The 22,998-nt window shown below is 37.2% G+C and overlaps 1 protein-coding gene across 5 annotated transcripts in view; it reads right to left on the bottom strand.

Moving 5' to 3' along the window:
• The window catches only part of ENOX1 (ecto-NOX disulfide-thiol exchanger 1), a 361,330-nt gene that overhangs the window by 183,462 nt on the left and 154,870 nt on the right, over positions 1 to 22,998 (bottom strand). For 4 of the 5 annotated variants that reach the window (XM_084530082.1, XM_084530077.1, XM_084530081.1 and 1 more), the window contains exon 4: positions 9,109 to 9,156. The exons of the other annotated variant lie outside the window; for it this stretch is intronic. The gene's annotated coding sequence lies outside the window, so the exon portion shown is untranslated. The remainder of the gene's footprint in view (positions 1 to 9,108; positions 9,157 to 22,998) is intronic. 5 annotated transcript variants of the gene reach the window in all.

Raw genomic sequence — 22,998 nt, 5'->3', positions numbered from 1 at the left:
GAGCAGCTGAATTTCTCATGGATTTTATGCAATTATACAGCACAGTATATATGTGAAAAACAGAAAGGAAGACTGAGTTGGGGAAAAAAGGATAAAAAGTGACAGAAGAGGGGTAAAAAAGAGGACATAGTTATGACAGGCATGAAGGGTACAACACAGAAAAAGCACACTCAAAGGTACAACATGCACTTGACATCTGTTCCTCTTAAAGAAAACTATAAAGAAAGGAAAAATTGGTTGGCTTTCATAACACTCTTTTTAGAGCATCCTCATCCCAAAGAGGTAGGTATCCCGAGGTACAATTTTGTAAGGCATGTCAAAAGTGCCAGAGCCACAAAACCATGATAAACAAAGTTTGAATATATATATATATACATTTTATAAATATTTACATTTTAAAGCTCTGCAAAAATGGATACATTCACGAGTCCAGAGTCATAACCTACCAGCCATCATTGCCACTTGGCTTTTATTAAGTAGTACATGAATAAAAATCTCATCAGAGAAAAGGAAAAAGTTGTCCCTGAAAACTGATCTTGAAGCTTACATCATTGGTGCTCTGATATCCTACTCAAAGTGCAAAAACAAACAATAAATTATAAAGCTCTGAATACTCACTTGATAGTCTCTTCTTCCATTATTCTGCGGTACTCCCTTTGCCCTCTTTGCTTCCGTAGTCATAGGATAAGACTTACAGAAAGAGATTCTTCTCCCACACAGATACTGCAATCTAGATAGTCTGATTTCCATTACCCAATTCAAATCCTGTCACCTCTCTCCATCCATAGTTACTGAAACTTAAATTTCTTAACATTCATTTCCCGAATGTAACTTTCTCATTATTCAGAAGCATATTACTGACTTCATTTTGCACATGTTCTGTTTCTCCTATCCTAGCTAAAGCCTCTTTTAAAGAATATCTTCCCTTCTTAAATTTTTCCTTTACCCTAGAGGAGCACTTCATGTTATTAACTATGATATATTTTTCAAAATCACCTGAAACACTCCTCAAAACCTCACGTTCCACATTTCCTATTTTATGTCTGACATGCCTCTACTTTTAGATTCAGGAATTATAGAGTACCCCAGGGCTCTGATAAGAAGCATTCAGTGAAATGTATGAATGCTGCAGGATAAAAAATCCACTGTATAAACAGTGCCGGGACAGTTCATCAAAACTATAATACTCATAGAGTCTCTTAGCATGAACAGCAAGTAAATTACCCTATGCACATAGGTTTTATTGTCTGCTTGCAATGACTCTATCTTATTTTCACTATTAATAAAAAATATGGATTTGGAGAGGCATAAAGTGGGTTTAATGAAGAATTTTTTAAACTAATAAAATGATGGATCTACTAAGCAAATGCATTGATTTTGAATGCAGTGAAATAGTGAACACATTACAAAGCCCATGAACGTGTAGGCAGGCAAAGGTAATGTCAGTATTTCCCTACACAGGCTCTGTTTTTCACTGGTTTCAGAATTTGGCCTGCAAACTCTCACTGTAAACTACATTTGGCACAGAACACTTCAGCCCAGGAGTATTTTGTTGCCACAAATAAATTTTGAAAACAAATACAAGCCATTTTTATGAGGTTAACTGTGCAAAAGACATTTTGCATCTTTGATAGTGGCCTTCAAAACAATGGCTTTGACTTTTAAAAAACATGAAACTTGGCAAGTGATACAGAACTGCAAAATCTAATCATTTGGGGCATTCTGAAGGAAAACGTGGCTAAAAATAAATAAAGAGTTTGACTTAGTCACTTTATATATTTTTTCACAATAGTTACTGTTCCTTTTATATGTGAATATATTTAAAGTTATCCCAGTTCTCCAAAGGAGATTTAAAGCATGTTTTAGCACTCCTCTTAGCATACAGTCGTTTAGACTTACAGAGGTTGTAAATGTGCTTTGAAGTGATGACACCGGAGAAAAATGACCCTCACAATCTCAGACCATCACTTGGCTAATCTGCATTGCCAAACTCAGTTTCAGTGTGTTTTTAGTATTGTTGTAAGAAATGGACACTTTAACGTCTGTGTTCAGACACGCCCTTGCTGTCCAACTGTGACTTCACATGAGTTGTCTCACGTAAAATGAAAAAAAAAAAAAAAAAAAAAAAAAAGTGTTTTTGCAAAAAAATCCCAGCTCTGAGTAATCAAATGGGATCTGAAAAGCAGGTGGACATTTCTCTACCTGCATCCTAACAAGTGTCAAAGGCCTGGCAAACAAAATAAGCCATTATTTATACTCCAGCTACCCTGCTGATTTCTAAGCCTGTAGTCTCTCTGACAGCTGTGCAGACTTTTTGGCTTCAGCATATTTGCATAGGTGAAAATGATTAAAATGTAATAAACAACTCTGTTGCTGCTGCAGAAAAGGCAAAAGAAAACAGTTTCCTCCCTTTGTTGCATTCCTTCTATGCACTCAATAATAACAGAAAGCCTGAACTTACTGTAGACACTGAAGTGAGTGGATTTGAGTCTACAGAAAGAGGGAAAGGACATCCTGTAAGACATACCAGTTTACCTGTCAGAGTGTAAAACACAAATAGGTATCCAAACCTCTAGCTCCTGCTGGTTTTTTTTTTTTTTTTTTTTTTTTTTTTTGTGCCTGCCTCTGTGGCAGAGGCAGCAGAAGGGGACATTTGTGTATATGCCATTTACTCAATCCTTGTCCTACCAATAATAACATATAACCACCTCCTCTGCCAGTGCAAGCTAAAATGCCAGGTTCTGTGTTGGGGCTAATCAGGTATAAGCGCACAATCCCTCTCCTGCCACTCTTTACTTCAAGGGCAATGACCTCAGAGAATTATTGTTGAACTACCAAGAAATAATTCAATATTGCAAGGAATTAAACCTCTACAAATTAAACCTACCAGAGCTCAGCTGTCTGTGAGGCCTGAACTCTGGAGCATTTTGTAAAGACACCTTTTAAGAAAGTATAGTCATTCTCCTGTCATGGAGAGAGCCTGCAGCTATGGGAAGAGTATCCAGATGCAGATGTGCTTGCATTTAAGTGGATGGGAGTGTGCCAAACAGCTTGTCATCAGTGGGAAAATGTGATATCAGAGAGTTCTGGCAGCTTGGTGGCCCCACATCCACCACCAGACACCTGCAAAATATCTGTGTATCCTTCTGACTCTATAGCACGGATGGATGGGTGGATGGATTGGTGGATGGATGGATGGATGGATGGATGGATGGATGGATGGATGGATGGATGGATGGATGGATGGATGGATGGATGGATGGATGGATGGGTGTGTGGGTGGGTGGATGGATGGAGGGAGGAGAGCTTTGTAAGACGATGTCTCTGGTGGCTAGGGCAGATACACATGGTGCATCTGGAAGATGGACAAAAGGTGTTAGCAGCGCCAAGCAGATTTTCTGGTGACTAGTCATGGTGTATTTACTCAATGCCTTTAAGAATTGTTAAGACTATTGGAAAAGGGTTTTCTCAGTACAGAAAGGGGATACCTGAGAAGTATTTCTGAAGAGCTAGTGGGCATGCCCTTTGGAAAATGCAGGCTTCTGAGAGGGTGGCTGTGGCTGACTGCTTTTCAGTGTCACATGAAGGATTATTCTTTCTGGTGAGGTTGGGCTGGATTAGGTGGTTTGTTCAGGGTTGGCAGGAGTGTTTTAGCAACCAGTGCCAAGACTGGAATAAATTGGAGCACAGCTATACTGAAATGAATTAAAATGCCCAGATATTCAGGAGCTCCAACAGCCTTCTGGGGTTTGTGTTATCACAAAAACAAACAAACACACAAACAAACAAAAACCTTCAGTGACATTTTTTCCTCAGCATTAGGAAAAATATATTTTTTTAATGTATGTAAAATAACAGCATTTAAATGTACATTCTATCTCTAGGCTGTATTGGGCTTTATTTAATACTTGTATTTAAACAGAAATGGCTCATTAAGGAATATTTTATTTTGCTGTGACAAGTGGTAGAAACATGCAAAGAATCACACGGAATGCATGGAATAACAGACATCTTCACTTAAATAGTCATATCAAGACTTTACAAAGTTTTGAGACTACAGCTATTTCTTTGGTTACTGTGTCTCTGTGTCTCTGTGTCCTTTTTTTTTTTTTTTAATTTAGTTTATATTTACGTACTGCTGATACCATTAATGTGTGTTTTGGTTCACAGATGCATTCATTAGTGGGAATAATTGATTTACATGTATATTTATGAACTAGTGAGTTACTAGCCTGATCTTTAAAGGGGTGCCCATTACTTGCAACTCTCATAAACTTCAGTGTTGAGCTGTGGAAATTAAAGACCTGCAGAAGGCAGGGAGGAGTGCTTGGAGCAGTTGGTTTTGGTGTTCACATATCCATATGAACTGCAGAATGAGAATAGACAATTAAAAATTCTTAATACAGCATAGTGCCAAAAACAATGACACAGAGATATTTTTCTGGTGAGTTTACTTCGCAGTCATTTAAAAGGAACAGTAAAAAAAGTAGAAAGAAATTAATGATTGAAGGCAAGTTATGTTGCGAATGTGCTTTTCCTTAGAAAGCTGTCATTGTATATAGAGGTGAAATAAATGCCTGCAAGTAAAGAAAACACATTCTGGTATTTTAAATATTATGCTTATGTTTTATTATGTCCAATTTTTTAAATTATCTACCATAAAATTATTATTTATTCTTCTATTATGACTACCAAGCTACACTGCAAAAACAGGACTTATTGCTATACAAAGACATCTTATTTCATGTACACAAGAAGAAATATGTCTTCTCGATACTTCCTGGGGATGCAGTCCAAGTGTGTGGTCATCATGCTTTAAATCACAGGTTAACATGAGAATGTATGTAAAACATTTCATTTTCTATTATTATTTCTTAAAATATTTGTCAGTAGCATTTTTTCCTTTTTTTTTTTTTTTCCCACTTTTGATTTTCTGCCACTTGTGGCAGTGCATTGCTTTGATTTCAGTTATTTTTAAAGTAAATAAATAAGGAAATAAATAAAAGAAAACTCACCCTAGAAGCTGTGATTTGCTAGGGAGAGAGAGAATATACCCAAGAGAATCAAACTGTAGAACATACGCCTTCTCCATAATGAATTTCCAGATCCTAGGCAATTGCAATTACAGTACCCTTCCACAGCAGGAACCCCTGTTGTTATTGATAACTTTTATACTTATTGTCATGTCGAGAGGCTCCCAGAAGGCCTGATATTGTAAAACTGAGCCAGGCTGGATTGAAAATGGAAGCAAGTAAAAGCCTGATATTTCTGCCTCCCCTTAGAAACAACTTCCAACATCAAGATGTGAAGAACACCAGAAAGCAAGTTATGGCAGAGGGCTGGGTAAACTGCTAAAAAACCTCCCATCTGAAAGTACGGATTCTATTCTTGCATCTTGAACTTCAGTGAAAGGAAACATACATAAAATATTCTATTCAAAACATTCTAGTGGTATGTATAAAATAAAACTGTATTTGTGGCTTAGAACTTTACTAACCATGAAGGTTGAAGTTTTCCATGTTACGTGTCTGCCTCAGGCTATTCTCCATGGTCTGTTCTCTGTCAATCCTCCCTGTTCTCAGCATATCAAAAATTAAAAACAACTTGTGCTAGTTCATCTAAACAATTGTGTTATTTCTCAGAACAAGGTTGATGAAGACTTTTTTCTTTTAAATATATATTTTCTTTTGTTAAAATGTTCCACTGTCTCCAGAAAGACAAGCATACTGAGCAGGATCAAACAAGGCTGCATTTGCTAAGTTTCTGAAAATCTATTCAAATTTGTCTGCATAGAGCTGAGGTCTATGAACACAACTGTTCTTTGTGTGTCCTCAGCAGAGAATTCATACATGTGAGACTTCTGGTTACACCACATTCTTCTCCCTGATGTCTGCACCTGAGTGTGTTGCAGCCAATGAAGCTGCAGTCCTCCAACTGCATCTTCATGTACCAAATGAAACTTGCTTCTAGACCTCTCCTATTCATCATGGATTCTTCTTTGACCATGATTTTTTTTTCCTTTGTGCCAACTCTTCTCTGTATTAATGTCCAGTCAACACAGGAGAAAAGGAAACCCTAGATAGTATTCATGTGTCCTAGCTTTTGCTGCCTAAAACAGGAGACATTCAGATTTGGAATAAACCCTTTTCAGTCAACGGAGAGAAGAGGTTCTTCCTGTGGAATACCTGATCTCAGGTGATTGTTTTAGATTTATTTGATCTCAGCTGTTTATTTTAAGATGGTACGAGTTGTCCCTAAAAATGCTAAATTCTCTTCAAAGAATATAGAGGAAGCTCTGAAAGGCTAGCTCAAATATGAGTGTCAATGTTTTAGGTGACTGCAGTAGAGCAGAGTAAGCCTACATATCCTGACTGAGTGCAAAGAAATAAATAGCAGACGGAAGAGAAACTAAGGTGAATCTAAGATGTAAGGACAGTCCAGACTCAGAAAGGAAGAAAAAGAAGAAAAAAAAAAAAAAAAAAAAAAGAAGTAAGGAAATGTTGAGTGGCAGAACCAACATTTTGAAAGATATAAAAATCACCCAACTCTGTAAGTAGTAGTTATGTATCTCTCTCCAGAGCCTTGAACTGATCTTAGACAGCTTGAGTTCTCACATTCCTCTGTTTTTACAAAATACCTCTGAAACTCACAAGGAAAATGACTGTCTTAGTCTTTCTTTAACGTCTGGTGTCCATGAAGGGCAGACAGCTTATTATTACCATCAGCTTCTTGACTAACTCAAATGGAAGAGATATGAACTGTGAATCAGGACATTTCAGTCTATGGTTAGCCTGTGAGGGCAGTTTGTAAAACACCTTTTCTTAGTTTGTATGTGAAAAGAAGACACCTTTAAAGAATCTTAAGTCAAGCTCCCCCCAGGATGTAAGCCATATCCCAGTATAGGCATTTTTTACTAGATCTTCTATGATTATGACATAGATTATCCATGGGATTGTATGTTAATGTCTGCTGCATTCAGCAGTTCAATACAGGTTGCTTTTATTGACTAGGTTTACTCTGCAAAGTGAAGATGACTTATTTCCAGCAGGACCCAAAGCTACTTACTTGAAGAAGACCAAAAGTATTTCAGGAATAAGGTGTTGAACCACAACAAAAAGAATTTATATAAAGGCAGTGAGGGAGAGACATTTTTTTCTACATTTGGCAATTAGAAATTCTCTCTTGGGTGTTGCATGAAGTCATTTTGAGTTTGGGGTGATGTGGCAGGAGCATAGCTGTAGACTGAAATAATCACATATTGTGTTTTGAACATACAAAATGCTATGAGAATGTGCTGTACTCTGAAGTACCAAAAATATCTTGAAAAATCAATATCCCAGCCTGGACACCAAAAGTAGGTCAATGTATTTGGTAAAGCTCAACTGGGACAGATGTGTGCTGGGAATTTCAGTGTTTCAGCCCTTCTGTTAACCTCAGAGGTGGTTGATTTCCAGATGACTGAAACTGGTTTAACCTCTGTTAAGCAAGCTTCTATTTCCCATCTGCATAAGACAGATAAAATCTTGTCTCTGTTCCACTCTTTTTCTGCCTTGTCTGATCTGACAGATTTTATTTATTTATTTATTTATTTATTTTTAACCAGGAACTTTGTATCTGAGCAGCACTTAACACCTCTCTTATTGCTTTGCTAATCGATATTTGTAAGGCAGTATAAGTGTGGTTCATCTTGCTGAATGATGGACATTTGCAAAGCAGATATTTACATTTGAGGCACTTGTCTAAGGCTCTTTTTACAGAGACAAGAGAGAAATAAGTGGGTTTTGGCAGTCAATTCATCTGACCTATTTTAGATTGCTCTTGTGATATGAGACAAACGGCATCTGCGACGTGCCTATTTCTCTCCTCTAGCTATGCAGAGGACTTTGGGCAAGTACATCCATCACAGACATCTGCATTGGAGAGGTCCAAATGTGGGCAAAATGAAACCCACCCGTTGCTTGCCCTTATAAATAAAGAGACCAGATTCACTGCAATGAAATAGTTTTACACAGCGGTAAATTTATCTCAGGATTTTTAACATTTTCATACACCTTAAAATGTTCTACTCCTTTTCCCCTGTTGTCCTTATCTTAGACAGATTTAGGATATTGAACATGCACAGATAAGCCTCCATGACTACCTGCTTTGACAGATACATAGATAAGAATGTACTGTTAAAGAGATTTAGCAAGGTTGAGGTATTTAGGAATGGCTTTAAAGGTGCTTCAGAAGTGGTTTACTACCACAAAGGCATCATTAAAGTATTTATTATTTTTTCTACTTCTTATGAGGTAAGGGGTAAGAAGAAAGAAAGGAAGAAAGGGAGAAAGAAAGGGGATATAAATACAAAAGCTCAACATTAATTTAATGCCAAAAGTAAGAAATAAAGCATGGGAGTATGGCCACAAAATTCCCAGTGTAATTATTATTAATACACACCTATAATTTCTATAATTGTATTTTCTTTTTCTACTCTAATTTCTTTTTTTTTTTTTTTTTCTCTCATTTTTCTTCTTAAACACAATCCCTTGAACTTTTCATTATTATTATTATTTTTTTTTGTATATCATGAAAAGGATTATGTAACCTAGAGAATGAAATGTTAAGAAATATTTAATTTTTTCTCTCCAGTTTTCTAATTGGGTAATTGAACTGTCACTGAAATTATTAGAATCATATAATCATAGAATCATTTACATTAGAAAAGACCTTCAAGATCTTCAAGTCCAACTTTCAACCTGACCTACTGAGTCCCATCACTAAACCGCGTCCTTCAGTGCCACAAACTGGGGACCTTTCACGTATTCAGAGAGATTATCTTGAGGAGATTTTAAGTAATATCTTTAAAGAAACAATGTATTTTCAGTACTCAGAAAAGGCAACTAAGCCTTTATTTTTTATCACTTGAGTTTTTAACAAAGAAAACAAAACAAATTCATGACTGTATTTTATAAAAGCCTACTCATGAGATAGAGTTTGAAATGAAAAATATCGTTTTCCTTTAGTAAGAACCAGGAAGTTCTGATTTTGCAGTAATGCAATTTAATAAAATTTAATAAAACATCCAAGGACACAAAAACACTCAATACTCCCAGAATTTCACTTTACCTTCTGTATGAGAAAGGTCTCTCACTTCTTTGTTCAGTCACCAGTTATCTGTTGAGAGAGCAAGCAGGTGAGCTTCTTCAGGCCAAACTTACAAAGCATTTCTTCATACACCATTTCATGCATTTTACTTTTTACTGAGTGTTATAATTTCAAACAGAAAATACCATACAATGCAAAACAGAGATGTTCCTTTGTTTCTGCTGAACAACATCCTGATAGCTTCTCCTGCAGTAGAACTGCTCTAAGCTTTCTGATACCGTATCTTCCATTTTAGTCCACAGCAGATCTGCTACTCAGCAGATGAATCAGGTACTAAAGACAATTTCATGCTCATCAATCACTAGTGAACACTGAGGGTCTTAATTTTCTAAAGGAAACCCCAACAGCCCAACAGGCTGCAGAAAACAGCTTTCTCCAGTTTGCTTTTTTTTTTTTTTAAATTCTGAGAGAAGTATTTAACTTACATTCACTCTTACTTCTGTGCAAAACATGCATATTTGAAGCAGTAATTTCAAGTAACTGATATGCTATTACATGTATATAAATTGTTACAAATTTGCAGATGTTGGTTTTCTAATCTAACCACTGTCAATGTCTTAACTACAAAAGACTGAGTGAGAATCTGTAAAATATTTTGTAATGAAAGCTGAAATCCTTCAAAAATGTAAAAATGTTAGTCCCCTGGGTGAAAAAAATAAATCTTACTCAGTACCATAAGGCTTCATTGTGCTAATTTATGACTATGCAAACATGATGCACATACATAAAAGATGCTCAACGGGAGAATCTTCTGTTATCCCTGAATGCAATTTCAGGGACAAGGAAAGGAAGCCGTATGTGGGATGCAACTGTGTGGTTAAGGTTTTCGTATTTTATGTGAGACTAGCCTAAACAATCACACATGATGCAAAAATCACATTTATTTTTACAGGTTTCCAGGAGTTGTATAGTGATGCACATATAAGGGAACATGAGAGAAACAACTAGAATTAATTTCTTTTACCATGAAAGTAGGGCAAAATCTTGTATTTTATTCAATAATGGAAAGAGGTTATTAATTTCTTTTCTGTAAGGTTGCAGAAAAAAAAAAAAGGTACATAGCAGACAGTACACAAAAGTTTTATGAATACTCTTATTTACACTGTGCTTAAAAAGAAACGTCTGTGGCTGTTTTATAGTTTCTTTGTTTGCAGACTAAATTTATCTGGTTTACAGGTTCTTTCTGAAAAATAGCTGAAGCATAAAACTCATCCTAGAAATTTGTTCAATAGTTGTCCTTCTGCTAACAGATACCTGGACAAGCTACAACAATTGAAGAGGACTGCAGTTCTTCGAAAGAGCAGTGGAAAAGCTGGGAGGCAAGAATTAAAATATGAGGAAATTAATTTCCATAACACAGCTGATAGTGAAAGATAGCTATTTGTGCAGTGGCTGCAGTTTCTAAAGAACTGCTTTGTGAACTCCTGGGTTGCTGTGCTGAAGCTCTCAGTACGAAGCCTGGGATGAGCACTGACCACTGCAATGGTGTCCTTACTGCTCTCATGTTTCTAAACAGCTTGTGCTCAATGCTGGACCAACAAACCTATCTACACAAAGTCTTAATGTCATCCAGCTCCAGTGAAGTGCAGGATTGGACTAAGAGGCCACGGAAGCTGTATGTGCCTAGAGTGGTCAAAGAACTTCATCTGCTTTGCAAACAAGCCAGTCTTCTGCATGTCTGTGTGTATATACCCACGCAGATACAGATACATGAGAGCCTCTAACTTCCCAGCAGTAAATCCTTGCTAAAAACACTCTTTAAATGGTGTGTGCACTGCAATTGTGCCCCAATTCACTCCTCTCTTTGATGCAATAACATAGTAATAGGTAAATGGAGCAAATCTACTTCAACACATTTGTTACTGAGAAGCACGTTTCTGGGAGAGGCTACTTAAGCAGCCTGGATCCTTATCAAACTTTCTTCTTGATGCTGGGGTCTTACCAGCCCACTCATAGCACACTTGGAATCACTAAGAAAGCCTCCTTGTATATGTTTCCAGTTGAATATTTACCCATGTATTAATGGAGGTTTGGGACATTGCAAAACATCCAGGTGGCTGGAAAGCCTAAGAACAGAAATCAACTGCACATCATAACAGACATATTTTCATGAAAGACTTGACATAAGGAGAAAAAGAGCAACACAGGTTTGGAAAAGGATAAATATAAAATGTCATAACTCATCTTTGCATTTAGGTGAGCCATCAAATCTTATGCTCTGAAGCCATAGGGGACAGATGACAACATCAGGGTTGCTGCCTTGTAAAAATGATAGTGAAGTTTTTGCCCTTGATGAGGCTCTCGTGTATAATGTTTGTGTAAGAGAGCAGGCATATACATCCTCATAACCATGAAAGCTGCACCAAGATATGTGAGATGCATTTCAGTAACTCTCTAGCCTACCACTGAACAGTCTGGAAGGCCTAAAGTTGCCTAAAACGTCTTTAGGCGTTTCAGAGGAGTAAAGCCAAGACAATCTAATTGGCTAGGCCACTCTCAATCACCTTTGAAAGGTCATGGAGAATAGAGGAAGTGCCTGAGGACTGGAAGAAAGTCAATATCACTCCACTCTTCAAAAAGGGCAAGAAAGAGGACTCAGGAAACTACAGGCCAGTCAGTGTCATCTCCATCCCTGGAAAGGTGATGGAACAGCTCATCCTGGAGGTTATCTCCAAGGATGTAGAGAATAAGAAAGTGATCAGGAGTAGTCAGCATGGATTCATGGAAATAAATCATGCTTAACCAATCTGATAACCTTCTCTGATGGGATGACTGGCTGGGTGGATGAGGGAAGAGCAGTGGATGTCGTCTACCTTGATTTCAGCAAGGCTTTCAACACTGAAGCACAGCAAGTTCCAGCTACATATGAGGAAAACCTTCTTTACTGTGAGGGTGAAAGAGCATTGGGACAGGTTGCCCAGAGAGGTTGTGGGGTCTTCTTCTCTGGGAATATTCAAAACCCACCTGGATGTGATCCTGTGCAATGTGCTCTAGGTGACCTTGCTTGGCACGGGGTTTGGACTAGGTGACCTCCAGAGATCCCTTACAAACTCAACCTTTCTGTGATCTGTTCTTTGCAATGGATGGCACTCAGGCCTGGGGGCTGTGCTGCTGCATTCCAGGATGCCCATGGGGATGTTCTTGCTACAAAGTGACCCTTGGCAACAATGGGCATGAGCTCTTCCCTCAGTCCTTTGGCAATTTTTCAGTGGGTTTTGACAGAGAGTCTCAATTAATAAAATTGTGTTTCACCAGTAAGGCTGATTAAATATCTTTATTTACAGATTCTACTGCAATTGTTTTACCCTCCTAATGGTCTCCAGTTTTTGGTCTCAAGTCTTTTTACCTTTTGTATTGATCTATTGATCTCCCTTCTTCTTGAAGAATGCCCTCATTCTCCCCCATTAATGCATTCTGGGTTTAAAAACTTCTGTGTCTCTTGTAGGGGTGGTAGCATGTACCATGCTTTTGCTAGGTCACCATCCCAGGATGATCCAAGAATTTTTATAGTTGTGTCTTGAAAAAGGATTTCTCTCCTTGCCTGGTCCTAGAAAGCTTCTTCAAGTGTCTGGGATGGGTGTGATTGACTCTAGCCTTATCAGGTGAGGGAGAAGCAGCACAAATGGGTTCTGTACATTCTTTTATTTTGTTTCCTTATCTCATAGCAAGAAAACATAATTTAAACAGCGTTAATGTCATTATCTTTTGTTGGTTTCAACTGAACATTTATTCCACAACTTGGGAAATGCCAATAAGCCTTCCTTATTTTCCCATTTCTCAGGGATAGGAGGCTTCATATTCAGCACACCAAGTTCTGCATCTTCATTATTTGTCTCCTAACTAAGTCCAAGGCAAAGGGATTAATAAAATTTCTGGAATTATGCTTAATTTAGTGGATGATACCCATTAGTTGTTCTCAGACACATTCACTGCATGACTTGATACATATACTTGACTCCAGATCCATGCATATTCAAAGTTGAGCTCAACAGCTCTGCAACAAGGTGATGTTTGCTTGGTCCCCATGTCTCTATAATGGAGTCAGAAACCGTGACATATTTCCAAATTCTTTGAGTCTCCACTTCTTGGCCAGTAAACCTTGAAATCCTGCAATAGCTGATGGCACCAAAGCCACAAGAGAACTGATATTCTCAGCAGACTGAGATCATTGCTTTCCCTTGTTCTTATAGCTAATCAAATCCCACACATTCCAGGTGAAATATTTCCAGTTCGTCACACTGGCATTTTCCATACTGGCTGAAAAACTTTTGCCTGTTTCTGGTATTAGATAGTAATCGTGTGATACTGATATTCCTGCTCATGTTCTTTGCAGCTGTTACTTCAACCCGTCTTGGTTGTGCAATGGCCAATGCATTGGCATACACTGCTGAGAATGATTTTGGCTTTGTAAACAGAACATGCAGAACTACTCTATTGACAGGTGAAAAGGAATAGAGAGCTTGCATTTAGCTATGTTGACTCTGCTGTGCTAACACAAATAAAATACAAGGGGAAAAAAAGAAAAAAAAAAAAAAGAAAAAAAAAAAGCTTTACTTTTATGGCTAGCATTTGAAGATAGCGTACTGAATACACTCTGGGATTAGATCTCCCGAGTCAAATAGTGCTGTATTTACCAACACTTTTCAGAGAAGAATGGCATTTTAAGTGATGCTTAGCAACACGCATCCTCCATTCTATTCTGTCTATTAGTTTTAACACTTTTCATGTTTACCTTTCGTTTTGAGTGCAAAATACACGGGAGAAAAAAAAAAAAAAAAATCATTCATAGTTGGAATGCCGGCATGTTCAGATAGCACTAGGCACAGAGAGCCTACTGTAATTCTGATGTTACATTCAAAGTCTGTCTGGATCTCCCCACAACCAACAAAAAAAAAACAAACAACGCTTCCCCACCCCACAGTTGTCAGCCATCTTTACATGGATGTGCATTTCAGTACAGTTTACTCTTTATTGAGAAATACATGGCTGTAGGACAGCAGGATTGGCAACTAGCTTTCAAAGACCAGGATGAGCTATAGTTTATGAGATGTTCTACATCCACATATCCCACAGAAGTAGAACATTGAGCTGATCAAAACCTCTTAGGACTGAATTTGTACTCACTGGATTTCAGTAACCCAGAAAGGAATATGAGGATTAATCTTGCAAAAATATAACCATATTCAGCTAATGCACTTGTCCTTAAAAATGGAGAGAGCTCTGCACCTCAAAATATAGTCTTAGCATAAAATAAAATAGAGCCATTAGTAGATAACATAACCTTTGAGCCACTGCTTCTTATTCTGCAGCTCTATTATGGGGTGTGAATGGCCAAAACTCAGATCACACCATATTTTCACCTACAACTTTTCTGATTTAAAAGTAGGTGCTGAATATTTATGTTAGCATCAGAGATTACGTGCATAATGAAAAGGAATCAGGGAGGTAGAACAAACGAAAGCCTTTTCCTGTGTTCAGAGTCTGGCAGAACTCTGCCATGGTTCTAAATAGTAAAAACAAAAATTTTCCTACACTTCACTTTCAAATATTATCATGTTTATTCCTTGCCATGTAACTGGACTTGTGCTGTTACACACCATTACTGGGACTGGTATGTGATTCTTCTGCACGTTTTAATGCAATTTCTACCAGTAACTTACAAACTAAAAAATCAACTACTTTCATCAGGATTAAACCATGAAATCAGAGTTCACACATAATACTTAACCTAAATAAAGAATTCATGGGAAACAGAATCTTGCTATCATAATATTTATTGGAAAGGTATACAGGAAGAAAAAATCCATACATGCTTCTCAGGAAAGCATAATTTCCCAATGGATACCACTCTATTTGACTTGAATCTAAATTAACACTGTGGATTCTAATAGCACTTGGCAAGCCGCAGACACATCATTTTTTAACTTAGGCTTACGTTTGAATTACCTGGAACTCAAATTTCCAATGTGACCTTTTCAGGGTTTTGTTTAGGAACAAAAAGAGTTCTCACTTGAGAGGGAAAATACCTTTTAGAGAACAAGATATATTGTTGAGGGTGGAGGCTAAAATAGTACAGTGCTGCTGCTAGTCTAGAATTAGAGAAAACAATGACTGTGCATGTAAGCTTTGTTACCTTCAGCTGACAAAAGGCAATATCTTTTTTTTTTTTTTTTTTTTTTACATTTAAAACTGAATTTCTGATCTTTTGTACTGTGCATTCAAGTACATATTTATTCCCCGCTATGCCTGAAAGTTCTAAAATGCAGGAAGGTGTTTTTTGTTGTTATTATTTCTTTTTTTCTGCCTACAATAATGGGCAAGCTGAAGATGTATATGCCAAACAGAATGTTTTTATTTCTGTGTTCAATTCTGCAAGGAGTTCTGCACCAAAGGATTTAATCAATGAGAGCTGGGGCAGTTCTCACCTCTCAAAACAGATGCTGAAGCCTTTAATGGCCATCTAAAATTCCAGCATATTAAGATCTCCGATCACCAGAATTTTTCTTTTCCCCCTCGGTTTGCTGAAAATCTGACTTGCGAAGTGTAATATCCTGTTTTGCTGTGTAACCACATCTATACCAGAGCTATAGGCTGCTCTTGTTCCTCATTTCCTTTATCCTCTGGTAAGCTGCACAGACTGACTCTAAAATTGCCTTTTCACTGCCAAATTCAGAAGTATACAACAGGAAATTTCAACTGCATATTTGCATAGAAAAATGTGGAAAGCATGGGAGAGCCAAATACAGCTTTGAGTCTTTTTTTTGTAGTGTGCCTAAAGCCACAAGTGGAAAAGAGAAATGCAAAAACTGATATGGTTATCTAATTGCTAAATATTTACTTAATGCAATCATCTCTTATTGAGGAAGAAATAGAAGAAGATGAATAAGAAAAGTTCAAATATTTACAACAAAGTGTAGTATTATTTACTATAGATGTGGTTTAGCACTATTTTTGGGGAAGGCTACTAAATAAGATAAAGATCAGTTTATATTATTTGAACTGGCCATGCCCTAATGTTCTACAAAGGCATATTTCGAAGGATACCACAAAATTAAACAGCTCTTCCTCGAGTTAGCTCTTTTATTTTTGTTCTTCTGCCTGTTTTATTTGTGGGTAAAATTCTTGAGTGAGTGGTCCACAGTCCAACTTGTGTCATTCTGACCCATATGTCGGTTTAATAAATTCTTTCTCCTGTGTTATCAGAAGAGACATTCCAAAAGGGCAGAATCACAATATTCAGATCATTCCCCCCACTGCCTGTGAACCTGAAAACTGCTCTACATTGAGATAGATCAACCAGGAACTGCAATGGGAACAGTGCACTTTTATCTCTGGAAACCTGAAGAGGTCTGGTTAGAAACCCATAGAATCACAGAATCATTTAGGAACATGGTTTAGTGATGGGACTTGGAAGGTCAGGTTGGTGGGAAGGTCTTTTCAACATAAATGATTCTGTGATTCTAAATGATGACCCATCTTGCCATGTCCAAGCATCGCTTATGTACTTCCAGGAATGGGTACTCCACCACTTCCCTGGGCAGCCCATTCACTGAGGCAATAAAAAATAAAAAATAAGTCCTCAGAAAGCAGCTCAGTAAGCCTTAAGGTTTTGAAAGCAGTTTTGCAATATATGGAAGCTTTTGCCTCGGAAGGAAGAATTTGGGTAGGTGTGTGCTATTCGTCATACAAGGTCCATGGTTTGGAAAATGAACAAGAGCTACTAGCTTGTGCTCAGAGTTGCTGCAGGAACTGGTGAACACACCAATTAGTAGTGGATGCCTACAAAACATCACTTTTGTCCCGTTTAATGGATCTAATTTATATGAAGTGTATTCAAAACATCACTTAAGGTTATTACCACATCTCTGAAATCATTTCATTCAACCGAATAACTGAAACGTTTTATGTACCTTTTATTAATGCATAAACATGATTAACTTGCACTTTACCCATCTGAAATATTAAAACGTTAAAAGGAGCATAAAAACAGAAAATTACTGGACATTTCCTGGTTGTTGCTGAGTGAGATAGGCAGGTGGAATGAACCATGACCAATCTGTGCCCCTTCCCTTCAATACTAATGTCTCTAACGAAATCTGATGTCAATCAGAAACTCTCATCAAAATATCCTATCATTTGCCATCAGTCCCTTTGAACAACATAACAATCTGAAAATTGAATAGGAAAGAAGTGTTTTGTTAAAGATTGTCCCAGCAAAGTGACTGCCTTTATTATTTATATCCCACTTATATGTCTAATGTTGCATCTGCTTCTGGTTGACTACAGTCAGGTTAAATTTAGATCTAACATGAGGTGCATACTGTGCTATACAGTCAACTGCAGCTGAGATTCCGTGCAGAGTAGTTTGAAATATATTATTTCCACAAAGATGTAGTGTGAAGGCAATGTTACAATGTTTTTCAGCTGAAATTTCTCTTTCCCTTCCCCAAAATATTTTCCAAATCTGTGGTAACATGAATTATACTAATCCTCCCTGGGTCAGAACGGAGTGCTTGAAGAATGAACAGTATGAACTCAGGAATCCAGATCATTAAAAGAAATAAAAATCTGCCTTTCCTGAAAAGCATAACTAGGTAAGGAAAGAGAAAGGATGCAGCAGGAGAGAGGGGAAAGTATGGGGAAAGAAAAAAAAAAATCTTGTAAACAATTTGATTAAAAAAAGAGTAAATTATATTTGATATTAGTATTGATGGAGCTATGATATGGCTAAGAGCAAGTCTTCAATATGTCCCATCCAGAGTGTCTAGTATTATATTGTTTCATTTTCTGTAGGCTTTTAACTGGCCCCTTGTCTAATTGCATGTAAATGCTACTTAATTTACCATTGCTTCAATTCTTACACATTTTTCAGTATGCTGTATACACACAACTATAAGCAAATTGCTTCTCAGCAGATGATACAGTTTTGCTATTTCTTCATGCAAATTCTGTTTTAATAATTACAGAAGTACGTTTAAATGATGTATGCTGTTTTATGATACTAGAACTGTTCAGATAGGATACACTCCAATCCTTTTGTATTGCTAAAAAGACAAACTTCAGATTCAGTTTGATGACAGAAAACATCAACTGGTGTACCAAGGGAATCTAGGAGCTGAAGTATAAGCTTTCTTGGAAAGAAAGGAAAGTCACTAAAGTCTAAAAACATACAAACTCATTTAGAGACTTTTGTATCTCCAAAATCTCAAATTCACATCTGAGGTTTTACTGATTTGTTGGTTCTTAGCCTGTCTCTTCTCTAAAAAATTGGGTAGTGTCCAGCCAAAAGTCTTTGTCTTTCTAGGTTCATTGCTGCAGAAAACCAGCAGCAGTTGCTTTCAGGTTGAGTAACACTCCTCTGGACCTGTCTTCTTAAAAAAAATATGAAAAATGCTGATATTTAATCTTGGGAGAGCTACTGAATAATGCTCGTGTTCTGAACACTGCTTGCTCAGAAGGCACAGTGGGCTCCTAGAGGCTAGCAGAAACTGCCAATCTGCAAATGGGTTTGGAAGCCTAATTCTCTCCAGACTGCTCCTGCACCTCTGTGCCAGGAACCACGAAAGCAATGCACAAATCCTGCCCCACACTAGCAGGTGATAGGGACGGTGTGCTTGAAGTCTCAACTCCATTATTATCTACATGATAAGCATAGTGGGGGACTGTTTGTACAGCCAGAGAGATTTGGGGAGATTATGTCTCGTGCCCACTGACAGCATGGCTGTGTTCCTGTTGCAGCGCACATCCCCTGAATTCTGTCCAAACATTGCCGCATTGTCTTTAGAGCACAGACTTTGGTTTAAAAGTCATCTTCTGGCACTCAATTTGCAGAATAGCTGGCTGTTTGGCACCCTCTGCACCAGATGTTATCTTGCAAACGAAATGCACAAATGCTTATTCCATTCTCACAATAAAATAATAATCAGAATTAGCTCCTAATTCTGTGATTCAAAGCTAATAGCATTTAGGATTTATAAATATGTAACAGACGTATGTTAATTTTGTAACTGTGTTAAAAAATGGCACGTAGCTCAAGGAATGAAGCAAAATGTGTCATAAATAAGCCTAACAATACGGATTTAACTTATTAGCAGTTTTGGCAGAATGACTGCAAAGAAGATTGCGGTTGTGAAGCACGTAGGTCATTTGACAAAAGAGAGACTGTTACTCAATACAGAAACAATACTAGTTTTTTTTAAGTATTTAAAAAAAAAAAGTCTGAAATATCCTCCATATTAGAATGTTTATCTCTAATCTCAAGGTAGATTTCCAGTCATTAGTTAAAAGATTTTAAAAGACTGTAGGTGCACTGTATCATAGACCCTGCTATATTCATTAGGACAGATACAGGAAAGAAGAAAATTTTAGAACTGTCTAGGAGGTTAGAGAGGAAAATGGGAATGAACAGCATTGTTGGTAACTGGATAAATGGGTAGAATGAACTGTTCCTGCACACTAAGAGTGAGGACTATGAGTGCTTTTGCTTCACAGTAATCAGTTTTATGAAAGAGGGAGGAGTTCTCAGACCCCAGTTAGATAGCAGGATGACTAGGGCACTTCATTTTCCATTTTATTTTATTTTTTTAATTTTTATTCCTTCACTGTGGCTATTTCCATTCTAATTGTGATAGATGTGAAAAACTAGGTTTCAAAACAACAAAAGGTTAAATTAATAGTAAAACATTATATACCATCAATATGTATTTATCCTACTCTGCCTATCTAAGGTTGAATAAAGAGCTTGAAGATTTTTGGTTGAGCAGACTGAAGTAATGTAAACAATTTCCTAAAATAAAACATAAGCATTGTCAAGAGTTCTTAAATAAAAGTCCACCAAGATTAGTTTCCATCTCAAAAAGACTAGAAAATTGGTTTCTTCAGATCCCCAATCAAATGTTTCAATAAGAGAAATTTTGCGTATTGAAACATAAAAATGGACAACTGAGAAATGTGATAATCCTGCAAGGTGGAAAGATTTTATATCATAATCACTGCTATCACTAAAAGGTTAACAAGATAATTTATATTAACTACATCAACTTGTTCATCACTCCTCAACACTGCATTCATTCAAGACCGACACCTGCTTTTCTTTTCCATTAAATCAAAAATCAGTTATTGACTATAGCAGTTTTCAAGGATATACCATTCTCTCAAACTTATGTGCCTCCTTACTTCTGGCAACTTCTCTTTCATTGAAAAAGAATAATACAAAGCAGATACTGAAACTTCTTCTTCTTCTGTGAACTTCTTCATGTGTATTAAAATTTATAGAAGAACAACAGGAAACAGCCATTGTATTTTTATTGTTGTTTTTATTTGTTTAAAGAAAGACTCAAAGTATCAATCACATAGTAGAAGAGGTGTGGTAAGAAATGGCACAAACAAGAAGAGGTACAAGGAAAATACATCCCTACTCTGACATTGGTCTGATATCTTGATGTCAAAACTGCAAAATATGGGCCGTTAAAATGTGGCTTTTTTAACATCCTTGTTCCTACTGTTAGTTACTAACCTGTTTAGGGGAAGGAGGTAGGAGGGAGGAATTTCCTTGTGTACCTTGTATTCTCAGCTGCTTAGCTTCTTCAAAGGCTCATGGGGTCCACTGATGTTTAGCACAAACCATAATAACTCTCATGTTGGTCTAATGTGAGCCAAAAGATGAACACTGTCACACAATAGGACATAGGAACCAAAACCACACTTTGCTATCTGATATCCTCTTCCATGCTGTGCTCTGAGGATCACATCCAAGCTGTTGAAGGTATCTCTCAGAAATTAACAACTGAAGGTCTTCTGCCATATGCTCTGATAATGGAATTAAAATTTATTGGTCTAATTGCCAGAGAACTGAAAATGTATGAAAATAAAGTAATTCCCTAATGATGGGCCAATGGACAAATAGGCTGTAAGAGGAACGTTCAGAGAAGATAATGCCATAACAGGCATTTATAACTAATACATATTTTATTCATCTACACTCACTTTGGGAGGGTTTAGGGAAGTTCTCATGGTGGAAATTTTCAACTGCCACACACAAAGGATCTGCTTATAAATGATATGCCATTAAAAGGTATTATAAAGCAAATAGGCTGAAAGATCAGTAAATGTAAGGTGGTATTCAACCATGAGTTCAAAAGGCAATGAAAGGTAATGTAGCACAACTATTAATTGCAGCATGTTAAGTCTTAGCTAAAGACAGCTCTGTTACCAGAGGACTGAGCTGTGTAAAACATAAGGCCATTTTTTTAAAAACTATTTGACAAAGAATCTTGGGAACAATGTACCAGAGATCTCAATGTCCAAAGGTGACAAATAATAATGACTATTATAAAGAATTGACTTAATGGGCACGTGAACAGAGTCAATACGGTTTCTGTAAAGACCAAGTCATACCCCACAGTCACACTGGCAGTCCTTGAAAGACCTAATGTGCATACAGATAAGGCAAATTTAGCTAATATAATCAGGATTTTCAGCAAAATTTCTTGTTCAATAAAATCTAAACACCCATAGGACAAGAGGTAAGTCCTCAAATGTATAAAAGTTTGATTTAAAGATAGGAAAGAAAAGGTATATATCAATTTTCAGGGTCACTAATACAGGTCACTAATAGTGTTTGGAGGGGAGCGGTATGGGGACCCCACATGTTGAACATAGTAGTGAAGCTGAAAGGCAGTAGTTACCAGTATGGTAATAAACCTGATGATGACACTAATTTGCTCCAGATAGTAAAAATGAAGGCAACTGGAGAAGTACTGCAACAGGACGTGACTCTATGTCAAGACCAGGAAGAAACAAAGACCAGCAGGAACAGATCTGTACGCTGAAGCAGCTGTTGCTGAAGATCACATATGACCTGCACTTCAGGACTGGTTTTATTATTATTATTATTATTATTATTATTAAACTTCAACTAGCTTTAGTCTGCTTCCATGGATTGAATGCCTGTCTGTGTACAAGGCACTGAAATTGCATTTCTGGAGCTTATCTTTTGGTTCAATTTTGTCTGAAAGGAGTCCAGTCTGTGGGCTCTCAGAACCTCTTCAGTGTGAACAAATGCACAGTAAGTGGAGATGACCAGGAGATTTGCTTCAAAAGCACTCTCTTGCTCCTACACTCTTGATATAGGAGCACTCATGAGGCTCAAGGGCCAAACAATTGAATAGCAGGTGAAAATGAAAATAGATAAATTTAGATTGCTGGACATGTGGAAAAAGCCAACAATCATGACTTTACACAAAAGGTGGTGAAGTCTGGGTAGACTTCATTCTATCAGACTTCAAATTATCAGTTACAAATGAAATCTGAGTCACAATATTCAGTCCTATGAACAGCTCAGCTCAGTGCTTATGAAAGTAAATGAAATTACCAGGAAAGGAAAAGAAAACAAATAAAAATATCATTCTCTCACTGTAACAAAAAAAAATAAAATAAAATAAAAAATCCATATCTGTTGCTTTCTCCACCCTAAAAGGATTTTACCATGCAGATTTTACCATCCACAAGGTAAAATCGAATAAAACGAGAGGAGGGTGGCAAGTAACCATAAAAGGCATGGAGCAGCTTCAAGGCAAAATATGACCATTCGGAGTGGGCTTTTCAGCCTGGGAAGTAACTGAGGATGGGATGTGAGAGACATTTGCATAATTGTTAGGGGAATGGAGAAGCTGGAAGAGAACAACTAACTGTTCAGTGCATCTCTCAGGTGGAGAACTGGGACATACCACATGAAACCAGCATGTGGTAGATTCAGAGCTAGGAAGAAGATGAGCTTCTTCATACAACACGTAATTAAATTGTAAGTTCTTGCCACAGGAAGCTGTAACTACTAAAAGTTTACATATGCTG

The sequence above is a fragment of the Aythya ferina genome (assembly GCF_964211825.1).
Source record: "Aythya ferina genome assembly, chromosome: 1".
In the NCBI taxonomy this organism is placed as follows: domain Eukaryota; kingdom Metazoa; phylum Chordata; class Aves; order Anseriformes; family Anatidae; genus Aythya; species Aythya ferina.
The sequence above is the reverse complement of the archived record's forward strand: the minus strand, read 5'-3'. Positions and strand labels throughout refer to the sequence as shown.